The sequence below is a fragment of the Haematobia irritans genome, chromosome 4 (assembly GCF_050003625.1).
Source record: "Haematobia irritans isolate KBUSLIRL chromosome 4, ASM5000362v1, whole genome shotgun sequence".
Lineage (NCBI taxonomy): Eukaryota > Metazoa > Arthropoda > Insecta > Diptera > Muscidae > Haematobia > Haematobia irritans.
The window spans coordinates 67,102,209-67,113,883 of record NC_134400.1 but is presented as its reverse complement, the minus strand read 5'-3'; the positions used below and the strand labels follow the sequence as shown (position 1 = coordinate 67,113,883).

Genomic DNA, 11,675 nt, shown 5'->3' with positions numbered 1-11,675 from the left:
AAAATCGCTTCTGTAACATATACTCCCAAACATATTTTGCTTCAAGCATATACATTTTTGGGTATTGCCCAAACATTTATATGTTTGATCTCTTCCAATATATAATATGTTTGAAAGCATATTGGTCTAAACAATATATGTTTGGGTAGTCTAAGTTCCAAATATTTTGTATTTTTGCATCCAAATTCAATAATGTTGTCTTCCAAAACAACAATATGTTATTATATGAACATATAATATGTTTGGAAGCATTTTGCACCAAAAATTATTATATGCTTAAAAAAAATTCTCAAAATTTTATTTATTTATTTATATATTTACAATCATAATGAATTATGAAAATAAACAGGTAATATAGGTGCTGACAACATAGGTTTTCGACCTGAATGCTCAAAATTTTGTTTCTGCCCAATTGTATATTCCCCCACATCTTTCGCACTTCCACGAGATTTTTTAGTTCTTAGCACCTTTTTCTGTAATACAAACATTGTAGAAGAAATTATTCAATTGTATGATTTTTTTATTTTAATTTTACCTTTTGCCGGACGGGGATTCGAACAGCGGACCACACAGTTTGTAAGGATCAAAGAAGTAGCTGATCAATTGCCCAAGGAAAAATAAAATGTTAATTTTGTAATAACAAGCAACAACCACCAACTTAATTCAATATCGCTCCCTGTTAAATAGCGCTCCAAGCTACTAAACACATATATGTTTATAGGCTATTTCTAAATTAATATATGTTTGCATCCAAGCATATTATATTTACAAACATTTTATGTCCCAAACATAATATGTTCTAACATATTAACATATATGTCCCAAACATGTTATGCTAGTTTATGAACATTATATGCTTGCACTCAAAAATATTGTGTTTAAAAATTTGTGTTCCAAACATATAATGTTTATAGCCAAACATATGAAAAACAGTCTTTTTCAACCGTGTATATATATATATATATATATATATATATATATATATATATATATATATATATATATATATATATATATATATATATATATATATATATATATATATATATATATATATATATATATATATATATATATATATATATATATATATATATATATATATATATATATATATATATATATATATATATATATATATATATATATATATATATACCCTGCCAGCATTTCAAAGTTCCATTTCAACCTCATCGTTACCACAGACTCGTAAATGTCACTTCAACCATCATGAAAAGGTACATCAAAAAGTACATGCAAGTAATTTGCCATCCCTACTGTTAAAAAAGCCATTTTTTTGTGAAACGGCAAGCGCAACCAGCTTGTTATATTTTAATTAAATAAAAACGAAAATAAAGTTCTGAAAACATAGATTATACGCTTAAAATTGTGAAAGGTATATTGGTGAACAATTTGGTGATTTTCCAAATGGAATAAAGTGATTGTTTTTCAGATATTTTACAGACACGCTGCCTCCATGGAATAAAAACACTGGTTGATAGACGCAGCAACATGTAACTCGCTACTTGTAACTCAACATAATCATTAATGCCAAAAATTATGTTAAATGTAATGTGATAGTGGTATAAATGTTATATTTTTAAGAATTTGTAAATGTTTAATCAAATTAATAAATATCTAAACAAACGTGTTTTACTCGACCACAATGATTCTTTTACAACTATCTTAAAATGCACTTTTTCTGATTGTTTGGAGGGTCCCTTATTGGCGTCGTTCTAAATTGATCTATAAAGGCACCTAATAATTGCACTCATGCGAAACATTTTTGTAGTAACTTGGCGTGGTACAACTTCTCAATAGTGACGGCGCTTTTCCGACGAGTTTTTGATGTCGTATATGATTGTTTTCGACGTAGTGGGGATTCTCAAAAGAGTCCCCAAATTCAAAAAATGTTGGCAGGGTATATGTATATATATATATATATATATATATATATATATATATATATATATATATATATATATATATATATATATATATATATATATATATATATATATATATATATATATATATATATATATATATATATATATATATATATATATATATATATATATATATATATATATATATATATATATATATATATATATATATATACCCACCCAACATTTTTTGAATTTGGGGGAATCCCCACTACGTTGAAAACAACCATATACGACATCAAAAACTCGTCGGAAAAGCGCCGTCACTATTGAGAAGTTGTACCACGCCAAGTTACCACGAAAAAGTTTCTCATCAGTGCAATTATTAGGTGCCTATTTAGATCAATTTCGAAGGACGCCAATAAGAACCCCTGCAAAAAAAAATATAACATTTTTCGGTTTATCTCATCACATTTAACATAATTTTTTGCATTAATAAAAGAATGATGTTGAGTTTTAAGTAGCAAGTTACATATTGCAGCGTCCAAAGATAATAAACTTGAGAAATATGGGAAATTGGCTACTGAGGAGATCACACCATTTACCGTGTTAGTTTCATACTCGAACCAAACGTGTATACGACTAGTATTGACATAGCATTAAAATGCAAATAAAAAGAAATTAAGTGCACGAAATAAATTTCAATAGAGGGGAAAATGTAATTTTTTTGTTGTTGCTTAAAATTTAACATTGTTTCATTAAGTAAATTAAGTTTTTTATTTAAAAAATAAAAACTAATAACAAATAAAAAATTACAAACATGTATGGAACTAACATGGTAAATGCAACATTTTGTATGACGCAAGCCAATTTCCTATCTTCCTCAAGTTTATTGTCTTTGGCAGCGTCTATCAGCCAGTTTGTTTATTTTCGATGGAGACAGCGTGCCTGGAAAAATATTTGAAAAACGATCACTTTATTCTATTTGGAAAGTCGAAAATTGTTCACCATATACCTTTCACAATTTTAAGCGTAATATCTATGTTTTCAGAACTTTATTTTCGTTTTTATTTAAATAAAATATAACAAGCTGGTTGCGCTTGGCGTTTCACAAAAAATAAAATGGCTCTTCTAACAGTAGTGATGGAAAAATACTTTCATGTACATTTTGTACTTTTTGATATGCTTCCACCATCACAGTTCGCGATGGTTGAGGTGACATTTACGAGTTTCTGGTAGCGATGAGGATGAAATGGAACTTTGAAATGCTGACAGGGTATATATATATATATATATATATATATATATATATATATATATATATATATATATATATATATATATATATATATATATATATATATATATATATATATATATATATATATATATATATATATATATATATATATATATATATATATATATATATATATATATATATATATATATATATATATATATATATATATATATATATATATATGTATGTGAAACGCATAGTTTGACGACACTAAAAATTTTGATATTTTATTGCATACATGTCCTATATTTCCCTTCTGCAGTATATGTATAGCGATTTCTTCTTTGAAACTAAATTTTAAATTATTTTATTTTTTAATATACTACGCAATGCATACTTTGAATCCCTCCATACGTTTTGCGTATACTTCGGCGACTGGTCGTTACGACGTAATGTTTACATTTTTCTATGACAGCGCGTCACATTTTTCAGTCGGCTTTGATTTCTTACCTCCGTATATATCATCTACGAAAGAATAGGCCTTTTTGTGCTCCTTTCCAAAATCTTTTGTTCAACAAAACCTTGAAAGAGAGTAACAATCTATTCCATTCTATTTGGTCAAATGTGCATAAATGTACACGAACGCTCTTTTCTACCAATTTATTATGAACTAATTCACAGCTTTCAAACCAGTTAAAATAATAAATATATTCATATATTTTACTACGCTTCTAATAGGCATTGTGAAATGTATTGCAACAATGAATGAAAATTCAGGTTTATTTTTGAAAATTTTAACTAAATAAAAAAGTTGCAGCATTATTCAAATAAGGTAATCCTATTTGTTAATTTGAAGATTTTTTTTTAAATAATTCATTTTTGTCTATTATTTTAAGATGCCTTTAAAGCTATACAAAGTACAAAATAGCAGCAATTTAAAATTTATCATTGTAGAAATCATTGAACAAAATTCAAGGAAAATTGCCTAATTTTCCTTGAATTTAGAATTGTGTTCTAAATTTGTATACAACTTTTTCGAACTCTTGGTTGATGTCATTAAAATAATAATAACTAATAAGAATAACGACAATTTTTCATATTTGAACTAAAATCAATCACTTTTCATGAACTAAAAAAAAAGTTATTTTTTCATTGACGCCCCTTGTTTGATTGCAAAAGTTTTTACTGAAAAAACTCTCCAGCAAAAACTTGCAACTTTTCTATTTCTCAGACGTCAATTAACTTCGTTTTGGCCTTTTGAAGTAATCGGACGACTTCAGTTATCAAAATTGATCGAATACGTGAACGGAGCTAATAACGTTTCGAGCAAATCAATAATTTTTATGTATGCATCTATGTATTTCTAATAGGATATGTTTTTGGCAGACAGAATGTTTGGTTCATCATAAATTATTTGTGTTCCTGACAACGACATCTTAATCTGATCTGATGTGGCAGAATATTGCCAAATTTTAAGAAGATCAACTAATTAAAGATTGCCAAATCGTGCGATTCATATTTATGGGAATCATATTATCTAATAATTACTTTAAAAGAAAGAAATGCCAATGTTCGCAAATCCACCTCCAGATTTGCGAACAATTCCACGACTTTGGTGTTCTACTATCCACCGCAATGAAATAAGCTCACTAGCATTCATCATGGGGAAAAGTTAAATTATGTCAGTGATGCATGCATTTCCGCTTAAAGGTAGGTACTATGTTTATTGGCACGGAAAAAAGTCCCTAAATCATTCTTTCGCGTTGAAAAATGAGAGTGTTGACAATAGATTTCGAAGGAAGAAAACAGCCATTTTGGAAATATTTCGCCTTTATTTCTCCGAAATTTAATTGACAACATCGCCAAAAGTCATAAAATTATTACATATGTATACGCAGCAGCTGATTAGATTGTTTACACACACGCATTCATGATAATTGTTTTGAAAAGTTTTTTCTACCAGTTTTTAAATTGTTTTGCAACCAAACCTCATACAGCACTGGACACTAATAATTGTTAAGAATAAAACGCCAGCCGCTCTACTCCTGGTGTCTTACCACATTCGGCAACAGCTTAAACGACATGTGGTACATTGTCGTCTTCTTCAGCTTTTCCAAATGGATACCGTCAATTTGTAACGCCCATCTAACAAACATATAATTCCGGTGTTATGCTAACTTTTACATCATGCGCAGCAATGGACTCATTCATCAACAAACTTAATTCGTTGGTGTCCACAATATCTACACAATCGCATTGCAATACCAGCGGACAAGAGTGTACTTATGCCCATGCTGTTGCCGCCTCACTACCAATTTCAAATCCAGTGGTCACCACAAAGGATAATAACGCCATTTCATTTGCCAATGTTGTTACCTCGGGGGGAACAACATCATAGGGTGACCAGTTAAAACACGTACACCATACAATAGCTATAGTCAAAGTGAAACTTTTTGTTCAATCAACATAAGCCTATAACTCACGTTCAAGGGTACTTCCTAAGCAAAAGTCACTGTTCCCGACTTATATTTCGCAAGATAATTCGTCACAAAGGGATGTTAGTGTTCTATACCAGGAACACTTCGTTGACTGAAATTAATACATTGAGATGCAAAGTGGGTGGTTTACTGAAGAATGTTTCTTGTTATACTCTCCCAATGTATAATTTTATAACTTTTTCAGTCACGTTATAAAATTCAACCAGGGTTTTGAATCGATAAAATGCAAGATATATGCATAATTAATTTGTGCATATTATTTTTGGAACATAACAATTTATTCCTGTGATTCCATTCGTAGCTACCATAGTACTGCAACATCAATCGCACTGCCTTCTTTATAATTACGATGCACGGCCAGCATTTGTGTTTATTATCCCTATACCCAGTAAAAAGAAACGATTGTAAAATTAAATTCACTAAATAGAACTTTATTTTGTTAACACTTTTCTATAAATTTCATGTTATGTACATTATTTCTATTCTATCATGTATTAGGGAGCCGCTAGATGGTGGCTTTATTACGAAAACACCACTCCAAGTTATTTTTATTTTGTCAATCGATCTTATTGCATTTTTAAATAACAATGCGAACCACATTTGTATTGTAATTTCACACAAATCATTTGAATAAATAAATTATTTCTTAATTCACATTGCAAATGGCGCCATGTTTTGAAACTAACTAATCTCAACAAATGGAAGGATTTAACACGAGCTAATTAGGGACTGCGCGCTTTACGTCAGTTTTTCAACTCGAAAAAAAAAATTCCACAAATGAAAAAATATTTCGGTAGTTTTTCGCATTTTTGGTTTTGTATGGGATTTCGCTGCGGAAACCGAACATAGTACATACCTTAAAATGAAACCAATATAAAACATTTGAAATGCCTTTATCATACATAGTTTTATTAAAAGAAACAAGTATATACGGCCGTAAGTTCGGCCATGCCGAAGTTTATGTACCCTCCATCTTGGATTGCGTAGAAACTTCATCTAAACACTGCCATCCACAATCGATTTACTTAAGTTGCGGTAACGCTTGCCGATGGCAAGGTATCTTAAAACCTCCTAACACCATCTTCTAAATTGTATGTAAGCCCATATGTGGTATATATTAAATCAAACAAGTATATACGGCCGTAAGTTTGGCCAGGCCGAAGCTTATGTACCCTCCATCATGGATTGCGTAGAAACTTCATCTAAACATTGCCATCCACAATCGAATTACTCAAGTTGCGGTAACGCTTTCCGATGGCAAGGTATCTTAAAACCTCCTAGCACCATCTTCTAAATTGTATGTAAGTCCATACGTGGTATATATTAAATCAAAAAAGATCGATCCAATACGTATATAATTCAGTTTGACAAAGTAGACATAAAATTTTGACAAAATTTTCTACAGAAATAAAATTTTAACAAAATTTTCTATAGAAATAAAATTTTCTATAGAAATAAAAATTTTGACAAAATTTTCTATAGAAATAAACTTTTGACAAAATTTTCTATAGAAATAAAATCTTGGTAGATTATTTTTGGCTCGAGTGGCAACCATGATTATGAACCGAATAAAATTTGAACAAAATTTTCTATAGAAATAAAATGTTGACAAAATTTTTTATAGAAATAAAATTTTGACAATGATGAAAATTTTATTATGAAGCGAATAAAATTTGAACAAAATTTTCTCTAGAAATAAAATTTTGACAAAATTTTCTATAGAAATAAAATTTTGACAAAATTTTCTATAGAAAAAAAAATTTTGGTAGATTATTTTTGGCTCTAGTGGCAACTATGATTATGAACCGATATGGACCAATTTTTGTGTGATTGGACCAATTTTGGTATGGTTGTTAGCGACCATGCCTAATTTGAACCGGATCGGATGAATTTTGCTTCTCCAAGAGGCTCCGGAGGTCAAATCTGGAGAATGTTTTATATGGGGGCTATATATAATTATGGACCGATGTGGACCAATTCTGGCACGGTTGTTAAAGATCATATACTAACACCATGTTCCAAATTACAACCGGATTGGATGAAATTTGCTTCTCTTGGAGACTTCGCAAACCAAATCTGGGTATCGGTTTATATGGGGGCTATATATAATTATGAACCGATGTGGACCAATTTTTGCATGGTTGTTAGAGACCATATACCAATATCATGTACCAAATTTCAGGCGGATCGGATGAAATTTGCTTCTCTTTGAGGCTCCGCAACCCAAATCTGGAGATCGGTTTATATGGGCGCCATATATAATTATAGACCGATGTGGACCAATTTTTGCACGGTTGTTAGAGACCATATACCAATACCATGTACAAAATTTCAGCCGGATCGGATGCAATTTGCTCCTCTTTGAGCGGTTTATATGGGGTCTATATATAATTATGGACCGATGTGGACCAATTTTTGCATGGTTGTTAGAGACCATATACCAACATCATGTACCAAATTTCAGCCGGATCGGATGAAATTTGCTTCTCTTTGAGGCTCCGCAAGCCAAATCTGGGGATCGGTTTATATGGGGGCTATATATAATTATGGACCGATGTGGACCAATTTTTGCATGATTGTTAGAGACCATATACCAACACCATGTACCAAATTTCAGCCGGATCGGTTGCAATTTGCTCCTCTTTGAGGCTTCGCAAACCAAATCTGGAGATCGGTTTATATGGGGGCTATACGTAAAAGTGGACCGATATGGCCCATTTTCAATACCATCCGACCTACATCGATAACAACTACTTGTGCCAAGTTTCAAGTCGATAGCTTGTTTCGTTCGGAAGTTAGCGTGATTTCAACAGACGGACGGACGGACATGCTTAGATCGACTCATAATTTCACCACGACCCAGAATATATATACTTTATGGGGTCTTGGAGCAATATTTCGATGTGTTACAAACGGAATGACAAAGTTAATATACCCCCATCCTATGATGGAGGGTATAAAAATAAAATATTTACTTTAAAAAAAGTTTGATTTAAAAAGTCTTTTTGTTCCACTTATTTTGATTTCCATCCTAATGCATTTTTGGTGATTTGTGCAACCCAACTGCCAATTACAAAAAGTTCAAAAACGATCATATAATTGATGACACCAATTTTTACGTTCATGGATTTGTTGTGAATAGTGGAAATGGAATTGAAGTGGATACCCGAACATTGATTAAAAATTTTAGATTTCATGTTTTCGATAGGTCTCTATATCATATATATATTTCTAAAATATGAGTTGTTAGGAAAACAATTATAAACTTTGAAGACAAAGGATACCAATAAACACAAACCTTTGAAAAATGCTAAATTTCAAAAATTTTTCAAACATTTTTTCAAAGGATTAGGGTAATATTCAAGTTGAGAAATTGTTGAGAAAATCGCGTTCTCATAAAAAAACAGAAATTACCCTCAACAGTGATATTCAACACATTAGCAATAATATCTCAAGTGTTATCCTCAAATTGAAATGCATCGCTACTCAATAATTTGTCAAACAATTTTCGATGCGAGTCAAATTCAAAATTAACATCGTTGCAAATACTTTTCAACCTAAATTTGTATGAATGATATCCCCACTTCAAATTGAAAGTCAAAGCCAAAATTCTATGAATTTTGTATAATTTATTAATTTTCATCAAAATAAAATATATAATAATACACTACACTACATAATACACTACAATACCAATTGATAAATAATAATCTTATTAAACATATCAACAAATAAGAACAAGAACTATTTGAAGCAGTTCCAGTTAATTGTCCACCATTTTTTCTTCGGTCAGCTTTTTAATGTTTTCAAGAACGTAGAATCCATAATTTTAGTTTTCTGCAAAGAGATATACATTTAGTGACTTCCTTAAAGTTTTATTTCATTTTTTATTTTCACTTACCTATTTTTATAAACTATTTGGTTATTTGTCTAAAATTTTCCATTTTTTTAATTTCTTGTAATTGACCACGAACTTCGTTGCACAAATAAGAATTGAAAACCACATGGTTTTTTCGTTGCATTTTAGGGTAGTGTTTTGTCAAAGTTTTCTCATATTATCTTCAACACATTTTCAAAGATTTCGTCAACATTTTGGCAAATTGGAAGTAATTCGCAAACAATTTGAAGATGTATTGAAGATGAGCTATTTCAAGTCAAGTTGAATTTATGTTGAAAATTATATTTACCCTCAAACTGAAAAGTTGTTGAATTTGAAAAACGCTCATCCTGTGTTTATTGGGATTTGTCTTAATTTTAAAACATTTACCCAGGTTAAAACGTACGAAAGTAAATACCACAAAAATAAATATCAACTAAAATATCATACATCGATCGATAGTTTATTTCTATAAAATTATTATAAGAGCGAAATATAGCAATTATAAAATTATTTTTTGCGCATTCTTCTTAGCTTGACGCCAACGGTTTCAATTTGAAATATATTCACAATATCGCCTTGTCTTATCTCCAATTATCTCCAGTACACCAGAATCTGCCAAACGCTTAAATTATATATCTAAATATTCCCAACGATATTGAAGAAAATGGCCAGCATGAGAGTGTTTCTAAAACTTGATATTTTAACGTTGCACGTTTCCAATTTTCTCGTACTGCTTATTGAAGGTGAACCTATAGGATTATTATCCGAAGAAAAAGGCCGTTTCGAATCGAATGAAACAAATAAAATGAAAAATTTCGAATACTTTGGTTTTTAATTAATATTGATTAAGGCACACCTACAGGGAGTTCCGTCATATCGCCGCACTATCACACGTTGCATGTCTCGTGACATTTGTACCATAATTTCACCCATCTCAGGTACCAACTGAAAATCCATGTACTAATAGGGGATATAAGATGTTATTCTCGAAGAACTTTAAGGTTTCAGCCGCAACAACTTGAGATCATTTTGTCGGCCAAGGTGTTATATGGACTACCAAACATCAAACCCCTAATCGGTATAAATTTCATATTTGGATTCTTTTTTGGAATTTTCGGTGCTAAACATTGTTTACAATATCTTTTCAAAATGAACACCAATGTTGTGAAATCCAACATTAGGGCTGTTTTCTTTTTGCACTGATAGCAACTTTTGTATGAAAATCGTTGCACTGGTGTTCTATCCAGAACAACTATCAGTGCAAGTCGCACCAGAGTCACCATTATATGCGATTTTTTAGTTGTCAAAATATGAGTTGGCAACTAAAGTTATACTCGGAAAGAAACACATTTCAAGTGAATGTCACATACAGAGAAGAAGAAGAAACGAACATGGACAAATGGTAAAAAGTAAATAAACAAATACTAATTTGTTTGGATTTTGAGTTAAGGTGAGTATTAAGATCGAGTTTAGCAGCTAAATTCGTCGTTTTTCACGATTACTTTCCTCTAATAATCCATTTTAAGGAATACAAACTTTGTGAAAATTTGCTTTGGGCTATTCTATGTATAATTTTATGCCCTTTTTTTGCTGATTTAGTTTTCACTTTAGCAATTAAACTCGAACTTAGTACTCACTTTTACTCTCGTGGAATTTGTAGTATTCGAACGCCTGAATCAGTAATGTTCACTTGCAGGCCACCCCCTTTTTAAACCCTGTCCACACAGTGGACCAGTTAGTGCATATGTTTGCAACACCCAGAAGGAGACGAAACATGTAGTTATAATTGATGTAGGACGGATGGTATTGAAAATGGGCTATATCGGACCAATTTTACGTATACCCTCCATATAAACGGACCACCAGAGCCTCTGGGAGGAACAAAAGTTATTCGATTCGGTTGAAATTTGGTACGTGGTGTAAGTATAAGGTCTCTAACAAACATGCCCAAATTGGTCGATATCGGTCCATAATTATATATAGCCCTCATATAAACCGATCCCAAGATTTGACCTCAGGAGCCTCTTGAAAGAGTAAAATTCATCCATGACTATAACAAAGCCTATCACTAATCCAATAATTAAAAGCTTTTACAATCTTCTTTAACAAGTAAGACGAAAGTCATTTATTATTTATCGTTTTAATATTTTGTTTTCGTTTAATAT

The 11,675-nt window shown here is 30.9% G+C and overlaps 2 long non-coding RNA genes across 2 annotated transcripts; both read left to right on the top strand.

The window, feature by feature from the left end:
- The first annotated feature begins 1,157 nt into the window (after positions 1-1,157).
- LOC142236555 (uncharacterized) lies at positions 1,158-1,667 on the top strand. The gene is made up of 2 exons (XR_012722089.1): positions 1,158-1,396; positions 1,454-1,667. It is a non-coding gene; the product is annotated as an uncharacterized LOC142236555 (long non-coding RNA).
- A 9,035-nt stretch (positions 1,668-10,702) lies between these two features.
- LOC142235105 (uncharacterized) lies at positions 10,703-11,656 on the top strand. The gene is made up of 2 exons (XR_012721798.1): positions 10,703-10,912; positions 11,207-11,656. It is a non-coding gene; the product is annotated as an uncharacterized LOC142235105 (long non-coding RNA).
- The last annotated feature ends 19 nt before the right edge of the window (positions 11,657-11,675 follow it).